The following is a 12,500-nucleotide window of genomic DNA, read 5'->3' as shown; positions in this document are numbered from 1 at the left end:
TATCTGTATCTGGTGTACAACAAGCAGAAATCTGCCCCACAGACAATAACTGCTGAAAGTCAACCGTTTCCTTCAAGTATTTTAAAATCACAAAGAAATGCACTTTCATTAGAAAAAAAATGTCCCACCTTTAATAGTAGAAAATATTTACAGTACAAACCTTATCAGTGAACTATAAGGGCAAAAAAGGAAAGCAAAAAAAAAAGAAGAGCAAAATAATCGTTCGTTAATCGTAATCGAGGTAAAATGTTAATTTCATCGAGATTTTTATTTTTGGTCAAATCGTTACAGCCCTACGTTCACACATGTTTTGCAGCGCAGCGATAGAGTGGCATCGCAATCTTCGCCATCATGAAAGCTTATGTTTGCATGCGTTTTAAAGCCTTGCCAGATAAACTTTATATTTACACGCTGATCTAACATACACTTTTCTGAGCGTGTACACTTAAGGCGACGTTCACACTACGAGCCTTGGTGCTCTATAGACCCATTTCACATTTCCAGGTTTCTCCGAGCGGAAGTCATCATAGTTGGGTTAAATATTATAGCTGTGAATGAATACATTAAATATTTTTTTGTGTGCCGATTTACTCAAATAGCAAAAGAAAAACGCCACAATGGTGATTTCACAACTTTCAAAAAGAGGGAAAAAATAGAGTGAGTATCATATTAGATTTGTGTATTTGCAAATATTTGTATGCTTTTTTTTATTCTGTTTAAAATACTATGCCTTTAATTCTGCAGCCAGATGAAATGGACGACGCAGACCTAAGACCACATTAACTCCAGACCTGACGAGCCACACCTCGAGCAGCCGTATATCCACAGATTTAAAGGTACACCACATACATCTGTCCTGTTTTATAATGTCAGAGTACAACACAATAGTGCATTTGAAGACATGTACCATCACACGTATGTGATGAGATGTTAAGATGTTAATTTAAAATTAAGATGTTAATTTTCACCATCACTCCCATAGACGCTGTATTAGTAACACCCTCACAGCAGCGGTAACTTGTTTTTGTCATTTTATGCAAAAGCAATAAAATACAAAGTATTAGTGTTATAAATGTATATATATTTTTAAAAATGAAATTACAAAAAACGTTGCAGGATTTACGATATTGATGACCGTTGAAACGCGTCATCACAGTCTGTGCTCAGATCAGATTTTTTAGTACAGCTATTCACATTGTTGTTTTAAATGTAGCCAATATCAGATTCCAGTGCCAATAATTAGGGGTGTAACGATTCACTCGTTTTCTCGATGCATCGATTACAAATCGATCTTGAAACATGTATTTTTGAATCGTGCTGCGTCATCCACACCTTCACAGCTCGCCTTCACAGACACACACTGTTTTCTTTACCGCCTTCACTGGATTGGGCTTGCTCTCTGTCCGTCGCTCATTGATACGTGTTAGAGCAGCCCACGTTCTCCTCAGGACGGCCACTGCCATCACATGAGCAGATGACAGCTCTCTGTACGTAGCTCATTGACACGTGTCATGCTGCGTTCACACCAAACGCGAATAGAGCGTCAATGAATGCATTCGCGCGTCCGCAGCGAATTGGACGCGCGTAGAAATCGAGAGCTGGATGCGAAATTGACGCGCGTTCAAGGCACTCATAAAATATGAAATATGTCATAAAAAACCACTCTGCCTCTTTTCATTTTCATTAAAAATATATATTAAGCATTAATAGCCACACAAATGTGGTCCAGGCGACTCCTACATTATCTTCACTGCATGTATATTTAAATATCCTTAAAATAAAAAGTTATGAAACTTCTCTTTGCCCTCAGTCAAAACGATTTGGCAGACAACAAATTATAGATTCATGACACCAAAGATCGCCCGTTAGATCTACACAAGATGAGCCGCTACAGGACATCAGAGCCAGCGGCAGACGGCAGAAGGACTGGCCGAGGAAAGGCTGCTCTCGCCGGGGTTATGAGCGCTGATTGCCCGGTGATCGCCTGGATCTCACAATTCCAAAAACACAAGATTTTTTTTTAAAATAGGCGCTCTCTTTATAAATAAACCACAGATTTGAGCTTTAAACAACTACATTGTCACCTGAAAAAGTCTTAAAACTAAATTTTGTGACACAATAGTAGTATTTTTAAATTATGCAGGGTTTCTCATCACATCACTTTACCACATGACCGCAGCGAGCAGGCTCCTGATTGGTTAACGTGCCGCGAATTGATGCCAAAGTTCAAATTTTTCAACTGGGGCGTCAGATGCGAATTCGCTTCAAACGCTTGAATGCACAAAAGCACCATTCGCGTGTAACGCGCAAGCAGATACAGATCACAAGAGCAGATGACAGCTCTCTGTCGAGACAGGAATAGTTCTGAGTCAAACCGCTCAAGCCATTGTCAACTGCAAAGTCGTCACTGCGGTCACTACTGTTGAAATAAAACGCTTTCATTGCGTGAAAACGTCACTGTTATTTTATATAAAATATAAGCTGTGCGTTTTGTCCATCAATCAGATAAAGTGGCCTCTGATAATAGCAACAGTAGACACCGGCGCACTCTTTCACAATCATCAGAAGGAGAATGACCCATATAAAGAGAACAAAGAGGGCTTTTCTGTCCCGTGAAGAAAAGTTAGTTTAGGATTAGTTAGAAAAGGGCATGATATTTTGAGTTTTAGCAGATCTTGTTCTTTTCTTGCTCCGTTTTCCTTATTTGTAATATCCGTAAAACAAGCCTTGTTCATATTTTCAAAATAAGGTTGATACAATCCACACCCTGTTTGCCAGAAGCAAGTTCAAAACAGGTATTGTGTCGTTTTGTAAGATACATTAGTGTTTAAGCCAGATGAATTTTTAATATTATGTTTATTTATTGTACATCTGAAAAGTATAAAGTTGATAGAGATTTGATGTAGAGTCAAGCGCTGTGTGAACCTGAAAACACACTGCATTGTGAGGACAGACAGGTTTACTAGGACACTGTAGTGTATTAGTTATAGAGGAAACACTGGGACATGAGTGTGTGAACCTGAAAACACACTGCATTGTGAGGACAGACAGGTTTACTAGGACACTGTAGTGTATTAGTTAAATAGGAAACACACGACATGAGTGTGTGAACCTGAAAACACACTGCATTGTGAGGACAGACAGGTTTACTAGGACACTGTAGTGTATTAGTTATAGAGGAAACACTGGAGCATGAGTGTGTGAACCTGAAAACACACTGCATTGTGAGGACAGACAGGTTTACTAGGACACTGTAGTGTATTAGTTATAGAGGAAACACTGGGACATGAGTGTGTGAAACTGAAAACACACTGCATTGTGAGGACAGACAGGTTTACTAGGACACTGTAGTGTATTAGTTATAGAGGAAACACTGGGACATGAGTGTGTGAACCTGAAAACACACTGCATTGTGAGGACAGACAGGTTTACTAGGACACTGTAGTGTATTAGTTATAGAGGAAACACTGGGACATGAGTGTGTGAAACTGAAAACACACTGCATTGTGAGGACAGACAGGTTTACTAGGACACTGTAGTGTATTAGTTATAGAGGAAACACTGGGACATGAGTGTGTGAACCTGAAAACACACTGCATTGTGAGGACAGACAGGTTTACTAGGACACTGTAGTGTATTAGTTATAGAGGAAACACTGGGACATGAGTGTGTGAAACTGAAAACACACTGCATTGTGAGGACAGACAGGTTTACTAGGACACTGTAGTGTATTAGTTATAGAGGAAACACTGGAGCATGAGTGTGTGAACCTGAAAACACACTGCATTGTGAGGACAGACAGGTTTACTAGGACACTGTAGTGTATTAGTTATAGAGGAAACACTGGGGCATGAGTGTGTGAACCTGAAAACACACTGCATTGTGAGGACAGACAGGTTTACTAGGACACTGTAGTGTATTAGTTATAGAGGAAACACTGGGGCATGAGTGTGTGAACCTGAAAACACACTGCATTGTGAGGACAGACAGGTTTACTAGGACACTGTAGTGTATTAGTTATAGAGGAAACACTGGGACATGAGTGTGTGAACCTGAAAACACACTGCATTGTGAGGACAGACAGGTTTACTAGGACACTGTAGTGTATTAGTTATAGAGGAAACACTGGAGCATGAGTGTGTGAACCTGAAAACACACTGCATTGTGAGGACAGACAGGTTTACTAGGACACTGTAGTGTATTAGTTATAGAGGAAACACTGGGACATGAGTGTGTGAACCTGAAAACACACTGCATTATGAGGACAGACAGGTTTACTAGGACACTGTAGTGTATTAGTTATAGAGGAAACACTGGGGCATGAGTGTGTGAACCTGAAAACACACTGCATTGTGAGGACAGACAGGTTTACTAGGACACTGTAGTGTATTAGTTATAGAGGAAACACTGGGGCATGAGTGTGTGAACCTGAAAACACACTGCATTGTGAGGACAGACAGGTTTACTAGGACACTGTAGTGTATTAGTTATAGAGGAAACACTGGGACATGAGTGTCTGAACCTGAAAACACACTGCATTGTGAGGACAGACAGGTTTACTAGGACACTGTAGTGTATTAGTTATAGAGGAAACACTGGGACATGAGTGTGTGAACCTGAAAACACACTGCATTGTGAGGACAGACAGGTTTACTAGGACACTGTAGTGTATTAGTTATAGAGGAAACACTGGGGCATGAGTGTGTGAACCTGAAAACACACTGCATTGTGAGGACAGACAGGTTTACTAGGACACTGTAGTGTATTAGTTATAGAGGAAACACTGGGACATGAGTGTGTGAACCTGAAAACACACTGCATTGTGAGGACAGACAGGTTTACTAGGACACTGTAGTGTATTAGTTATAGAGGAAACACTGGGGCATGAGTGTGTGAACCTGAAAACACACTGCATTGTGAGGACAGACAGGTTTACTAGGACACTGTAGTGTATTAGTTATAGAGGAAACACTGGGGCATGAGTGTGTGAACCTGAAAACACACTGCATTGTGAGGACAGACAGGTTTACTAGGACACTGTAGTGTATTAGTTATAGAGGAAACACTGGAGCATGAGTGTGTGAACCTGAAAACACACTGCATTGTGAGGACAGACAGGTTTACTAGGACACTGTAGTGTATTAGTTATAGAGGAAACACTGGGGCATGAGTGTGTGAACCTGAAAACACACTGCATTGTGAGGACAGACAGGTTTACTAGGACACTGTAGTGTATTAGTTATAGAGGAAACACTGGGGCATGAGTGTGTGAACCTGAAAACACACTGCATTGTGAGGACAGACAGGTTTACTAGGACACTGTAGTGTATTAGTTATAGAGGAAACACTGGGGCATGAGTGTGTGAACCTGAAAACACACTGCATTGTGAGGACAGACAGGTTTACTAGGACACTGTAGTGTATTAGTTATAGAGGAAACACTGGGGCATGAGTGTGTGAACCTGAAAACACACTGCATTGTGAGGACAGACAGGTTTACTAGGACACTGTAGTGTATTAGTTATAGAGGAAACACTGGGGCATGAGTGTGTGAACCTGAAAACACACTGCATTGTGAGGACAGACAGGTTTACTAGGACACTGTAGTGTATTAGTTATAGAGGAAACACTGGGGCATGAGTGTGTGAACCTGAAAACACACTGCATTGTGAGGACAGACAGGTTTACTAGGACACTGTAGTGTATTAGTTATAGAGGAAACACTGGAGCATGAGTGTGTGAACCTGAAAACACACTGCATTGTGAGGACAGACAGGTTTACTAGGACACTGTAGTGTATTAGTTATAGAGGAAACACTGGGGCATGAGTGTGTGAACCTGAAAACACACTGCATTGTGAGGACAGACAGGTTTACTAGGACACTGTAGTGTATTAGTTATAGAGGAAACACTGGGGCATGAGTGTGTGAACCTGAAAACACACTGCATTGTGAGGACAGACAGGTTTACTAGGACACTGTAGTAGGGATGGGCAACAGTGGTCGAGTAATCGAGTACTCGAACGTGACAGCGATCATCGATCATGAGAACGATGATCGCCCTGAAAAAAATATATTTGTCTCTTTTTTTATTGGTTATTGCATCGTTTTGCGGAGGTCTGATTGGTTAGCGTTTTACAGCACGCCTCCAGACCGCGGCGAAATAAAGGCGTGCACTGCAGTGATGTCTGGAATCATGAGATCATTGAATGGTTAGTGCAAGATGTGCAGCGCCAATCTGTCATAGCCTACATAGCATTATAATGAAAACACGATGGAAATTAGAATGCTGTAAATGATCTGTGCTTAGTTCCCCGTGTATCAGCTGATCCACAGAGAAACTAGCGAGAACACTCAGACTAGCGCGTGAAGTTCATGTGAGCATCCGCGTCCTTATCTGCAGATGCACGTTGTAAGATACTTTTATGTTGTCTATCTGTTTAATCTAATATAAGAAGCGTTTGGTTGAGCTTAATAAGCTAGAAAAGCGCTGCCGTTATACCGGCTGTTGTTCATTCTCTTCAGTTTCAGCTCAAACGCATATTTCATGCTCGACATGATGGTTTAGAGACGGTCATATTCTTTTCAGATAGGCTATTTCTTTCTCAGAATCATTGATATTAGTAATGGAGCACTGCTATACTGTTCTCGTATTTTTTAACAGTAGACCTAGTTTATTTAAAGTTGGTTTTTCGCTATGAGTTTGAAAACGCGCAGTGATGTCTGTAACGCTTCGATCATGAATAATAAAATTAAGTGCATGATGTGCAGAGTCAATCTGTCAAAGCATTATAATGAGAACAGGATTTTAATAAAATGTTTCTGTGTGCTTTCGTTGTCCGTGTATCAGCGTTGTTAAGGGAAGAGCGCATTCAAAATGTTCCGTTTCAAACCCTTCGGCTGTAAAATCTAGCACGCTGAAGTTCACGTGCGCATTCACGTCCTTTTGTGTTGATTTATGTCGTTATAGGTTCATAATAATCTCATATTAATATTGATATAGGGTGCGTTTGGTTGAGTTTATTAACCAGATAGCAAGCTCTGCAGGGTGGTGTTATTTCACAGTTTCAGCTCAAAGGCAATGCTCGATATTACTGACTTGGTTATTTGAGACGGTCATTTTATAAAGATGTTTCTTTTTCAAAGACATTTATGCATCATAATCTAGCAGTTATTTTTTGTTTTATATGTTCATGTTTTCATATACCCGTTTTCATGTCACGTTTGTATTTGTCAACAACCATTTTCATAACAGTATTTTCATTATCTCAATGACGGACATGCCCCGCCCCCTGCACATGCCCCGCCCCCAATTACTCGAGTACTCGTTTTTGAGACCTATCGATGATCGAAATGAGAAATTGACAAAAATGCCCATCCCTACACTGTAGTGTATTAGTTATATAGGGAACACAAGACATGAGTGTGTGAACCTGAAAACACACTGCATTGTGAGGACAGACAGGTTTACTAGGACACTGTAGTGTATTAGTTATAGAGGAAACACTGGGGCATGAGTGTGTGAACCTGAAAACACACTGCATTGTGAGGACAGACAGGTTTACTAGGACACTGTAGTGTATTAGTTATAGAGGAAACACTGGAGCATGAGTGTGTGAACCTGAAAACACACTGCATTATGAGGACAGACAGGTTTACTAGGACACTGTAGTGTATTAGTTATAGAGGGAACAGAATGCCTTCAGAGTAACCCATGTTTATTCAGTTTGTTTCCAAAAACTACATGTCTAGGTTTAGTCTTATTTTGCAGCTTCTTGAGCTCCAGCGAGTGTCTTACAGCAGTGTTTCTTTTCATCCTCTCCTTTACAGATGAACACAGATGTTGCCTCCACTGAGATATTTACACCCTGTTTGCCAGAAGCAAGTTCAGAACAGGTATTGTGTCGTTTTGTAAGATACATTAGTGTTTAAGCCAGTTTGTTTTTTAATATTTTATTTTGTACAGTATCTGAGCACTGGACTTTTGGTTAAATTTTGCAATTAATCCGCAAATCACATGTTCTGAACTGTGGGTCATTTATCAACAGTGCGTAGAAAAGGTTCTATATTTTGTCCTACGAATGAAATTTAAAATGGGCCTAAGTACAATAAAATCTGTATTTATCAAACATGCGCACCACAGTTCTTACGCACATGAGTAAGCACTCAATGTTGATAAATCCCACATGTGCAATTCTTGTTCACGGTCATAAGCATTCGGAAACGCCTCCAATCAACCATATATGGGGACAACACTCCCTTTAAAAATCACGTGATTGTGTTTTTTCCTCACTGCAATTGTGGCGAAGAAGAGGAACTTCACAAACACAGAAGGAGTTGCGCAACGACGTTTAACAACAACAAATTTGCATCATAAATGATTTGCATGTTAACAGAATGAAACCCTTTTCTATTTACATCATCAAATTCGATAGCATGAAAGCCCCATTTTATTCCAGCTTGTTGAGGATTTCGGTAAGGGAACTGGATGTAGGTTGGGTCCAAGGAAATAAATTACATTTGTCACAGCTGTCTTTTATAGGGTTTGACAAAAATTACACATCTTGTTTACACCTACAAAAATGAGACATTGAGTGTTTTATAATTAAAGGAAACAGGACATATGTGATCTGCTTAATGCAAACTGTCTTAAATGCTTTTTATGTGTAGTGTCGCTGTTCTAGCACTAGATTCTCAGCGTAAGCGTGCTCAGAGATGTGCTTATATTTACACACATTTCTACGTCCAAGTTCAAGTTGTTAGATCCCACACTTTGCGTGAAACTGTTCTTTTACGCACTCACTACGCACAGATCTGTGTGTACGCACCATTGATAAATGAGGGCCCTGGTCTGTGCGATCACAGATTACTGCAGGGTGACTATGACAGATGATTGTCAAACCCAGTTTGAATGGAGTGATTGGATAACATTATACTGTAGAAAAAAATTGTCTATTCTTATGATTCCTGAAATGTAATAAAATTTTATAATTTATTTAAATGTTACACATCAATCTTTTTATTTTTATCTGACTGTCAGCTAATAAATGTGTGCTGATGGTTCGAGTACTGTTGTTTGACATCGGGCAGCTCATGATCCGGTGTTTTCAGCTGTGTTCACAGTAAATGAGCTGTTCTGAGATGCTGTATCATGAGCTGCACGTGTGTAAATAAACTCAGCACTGCGTAGGGCTGGCCGATAAAACGATAACGATATGTATCACGATAGACACGTAACCGATATCAATAAAAATGCGTTCGATAAAACGTTCGATAATTTTTTTTTCTTTGTCGGAAGAAACCAGAGGTTGAGAAGCAAGTTTGGTTGCATGAACAAAGGCACTCGCTCTCTGGTAACCTAGCAACGTAGGGCGTGACCCGCTAACAGCCAATCATGTAACAGTATCCTGTCTGGTTGCGCCATATCGTTGTCTCGTGTTGGACTCTTCTGTAACAGAACCGGCGGGGAGTGATAAGTGGAAAATGAGGGCCGCAGCGAGCGAGGAAATTGTTGATAAAACAGGAGAACAAGCTCGCTAGTATGGCAGTTTTTTAGATTTTATAAGTCTGAACATTTTTTAAATATTAAACATTTCACACTGCAATGCTTTCTTGTTTTTAGTGATGGAAGTGCTGAACATCGTGGGAACATCGACTGATATGAAGAAAAAGCAGAAGTGGCTGCTGTGATTGGGCATTTTGTTTCATCTGACATGCATTAACTATAGTTGATGTTTCAGATATCTGCATCTGTGGCAAGATAACCAAAATGTATTGTTGTTCACATTGACTGTTTTAAAGCTCTTCAAAATATTAAATTCAAAACATTAACATGGTTAAAACTTGTGACTTTATTTTAATAACTTGCTCAACTGCTTATTTGCCACCTCTCAGAAGCCTCTTTAATGAAGGGGAGGTATTGTTTCTTTAGAACCCGCGAGGATGTTTCAGTAAAACTTGCAAAGACGATCCGGAGGCAGTCATGCTTCTAATCCAACCACTGTAGCACTACTACAGTATCACTCTAATGGTTTGAATATTTCAAAGGGTTAATTCACCCAAAAATATAATTTGGTAAATGGTAAATGGACTGCATTTATATAGCGCTTTTAACAGACCTACGGCCATCCAAAGCGCTTTACATTTTGCCTCACATTCACCCATTCACACACACATTCACACACCGATGGCGGTGTCAGCCATGCAAGGCGCCATCCAGCTCGTCGGGAGCAGCTGGGGTTAGGTGTCTTGCTCATGGACACCTCGGCACTTGGTCAGGTGGAACCGGGGATCGAACCACCAACCTTCCGGTTTGTAGACAACCTACATGAACCACTGAGCCACTGCCGCCCCAATTTACTCTCCCTCATGTCGTTCCAAACCCATAAGACTTTCATTCATCTTTAGCACACAAATGAAGATATGTTTTATGAAATCTGAGAGATTTCTGTCCTTCCATTGAAAGTCTGTTCAACCAAAACTCTGAGGCTTCAAAACGTTCATAAAGAGATGGTCAAATAAATCCATATGAATGGAGGGGGTTAATCCAGTCTTCTGATGAGACACTAGGGGTGTCTAAAGTCGGTCCTGAAGGGCCACTGTCCTGTCCTGCAGAGTACAGCTCCAACCCCTATCAAACACAGCTAAATCAGCTCATCAAGGCATACTAGAAGCTTCCGGGCAGGAGTGTTGAGGCAAGATGGAGCTGAACTCTGCAGGACCGTGGCCCTCCAGGACCGAGTTTGGACACCCCTGCTCTGTGCTAAAGCAGCTGTAGCTGGTGTCATCTCCTCATTCTGACATTAAAGGCTTCACTTTCAGTCGAGCATGGTATGATCACTCTACATGACTCCCAGTGTAATCAACAAAGATTCCCAGACTGCACGTGTGGCAGCGGCAGAAGGCATGCTTCATGACACTACACTCTGTGATGTTGATATGGGTGCAGTCTTCTCTTTTCTCTCTGTAAAGATTTGATAGTGCGCTGGTTATGTGACCCATTAGCTGGACATGTTTGTGATGGGGAGCACTATTACTACTGTCAGTGAGAGTAACCCAGCTGCTAACTCGGCAGGGAGTGACCCAAAATCTAGTCGTCATAGTGAAAACCACCCAACAAAAAGGACTGAACCCAGCATACAGGTGCTGGTCATATATAATTAGAATATCATCAAAAAGTTTATTTATTTCACTAATTCCATTCAAAAAGTGAAACTTGTCTATTATATTCATTAATTACACACAGACTGATATATTTCAAATAAATCCCAAATTCAGTATCTCAGAAAATTAGAATATTACTTAAGACCAATACAAATCTCGGCCAACTGAAAAGTATGAACATGAAAAGTATGAGCATGTCCAGCACTCAATCCTTAGCTGAGGCTGGTTTTGCCTGAATTACTGCAGCAATGCGGCGTGGCATGAGGAGATCAGTCTGTGGCACTGCTCAGGTGTTATGAGAACCCAGGTTGCTTTGATAGTGGCCTTCAGCTCTTCTACATTGTTGGGTCTGGCATATCGCATCTTCCTCTTCACAATACCCCAGAGATGTTCTATGAGGTTAAGGTCAGGCGAGTTTGCTGGCCAATTAAGAACAGGGATACCATGGTTCTTAAACCAGGCACTGGTTGCTTTGGCACTGTGTGCTGGTCCCAGTCCTGCTGGAAAATGAAATCCGCATCTCCATAAAAGTTGGTCAGCAGCAGGAAGCATGAAGTGCTCTAAAACGTCCTGGTATACGGCTGTGTTGACCTTTGACCTCAGAAAACACAGTGGACCAACACCAGCAGATGACATGGCACCCCAAACCATCACTGACTGTGGAAACTTTACACTGGACCTCAAGCAACGTGGATTGTGTGTCTCTCCTCTCTTCCTCCAGACTCTGAGACCCTGGTTGACTTCATCAGAGAACATAACTCTGGCCACTCAGCAGCTCCAGTCCTGTCTGTCTTTAGCCCAGGCGAGATGCTTCTGACGCTGTCTGTTGCTCAAGAGTGCGACAGCTGAAACCCATGTCTTGCATACGTCTGGTTCTTGAAGCACTGACTCCAGCTGCAGTCCACTCTTTGTGAATCTCCCCCACATTTTTGAATGGGTTTTGTTTCACAATCCTCTCCAGGGTGCGGTTATCCCTATTGCTTGTACACTTTTTTCTAGCACATCTTTTCATTCCCTTCGCCTCTCTATTAATGTGCTTGGACACAGAGCTCTGTGAACAGTCAGCCTCTTTTGCAATGACCTTCTGTCTCTTGCCCTCCTTGTGCAAGGGGTCAAAGGTCGTCTTTTGGACAGCTGTCAGGTCAGCTTCTTCCCCATGATTGTGTCGCCTACCGAACTAGACTGAGAGACCATTTAAAGGCCTTTGCAGGTGTTTTGAGTTCATCAGCTGATTAGAGTGTGTCTTCAATATTCAACCTTTTCACAATATTCTAATTTTCTGAGATACTGAATTTGGGATTTTCCTTAGTTGTCAGTTATAATCATCAACATTAAAAG

The 12,500-nt window shown here is 41.1% G+C and overlaps 1 protein-coding gene and 1 long non-coding RNA gene across 7 annotated transcripts in view; both read left to right on the top strand.

Moving 5' to 3' along the window:
- LOC307130048 overlaps positions 1-7,895 on the top strand; it is a 10,138-nt gene extending 2,243 nt beyond the window's left edge. Inside the window, exons 3-4 of the long non-coding RNA XR_013816997.1 lie at positions 745-836; positions 7,830-7,895. This is a non-coding gene — a long non-coding RNA (uncharacterized lncRNA). The remainder of the gene's footprint in view (positions 1-744; positions 837-7,829) is intronic.
- LOC307130035 (NLR family CARD domain-containing protein 3-like) overlaps positions 1-12,500 on the top strand; it is a 90,008-nt gene that overhangs the window by 25,393 nt on the left and 52,115 nt on the right. The gene's annotated exons all lie outside the window — the stretch shown is intronic.

This window comes from Gobio gobio, assembly GCF_949357685.1.
Source record: "Gobio gobio genome assembly, chromosome: 8".
Lineage (NCBI taxonomy): Eukaryota > Metazoa > Chordata > Actinopteri > Cypriniformes > Gobionidae > Gobio > Gobio gobio.
Note: the sequence above shows the minus strand (reverse complement) of the source record. Positions and strands in the feature narration are given on the sequence as shown.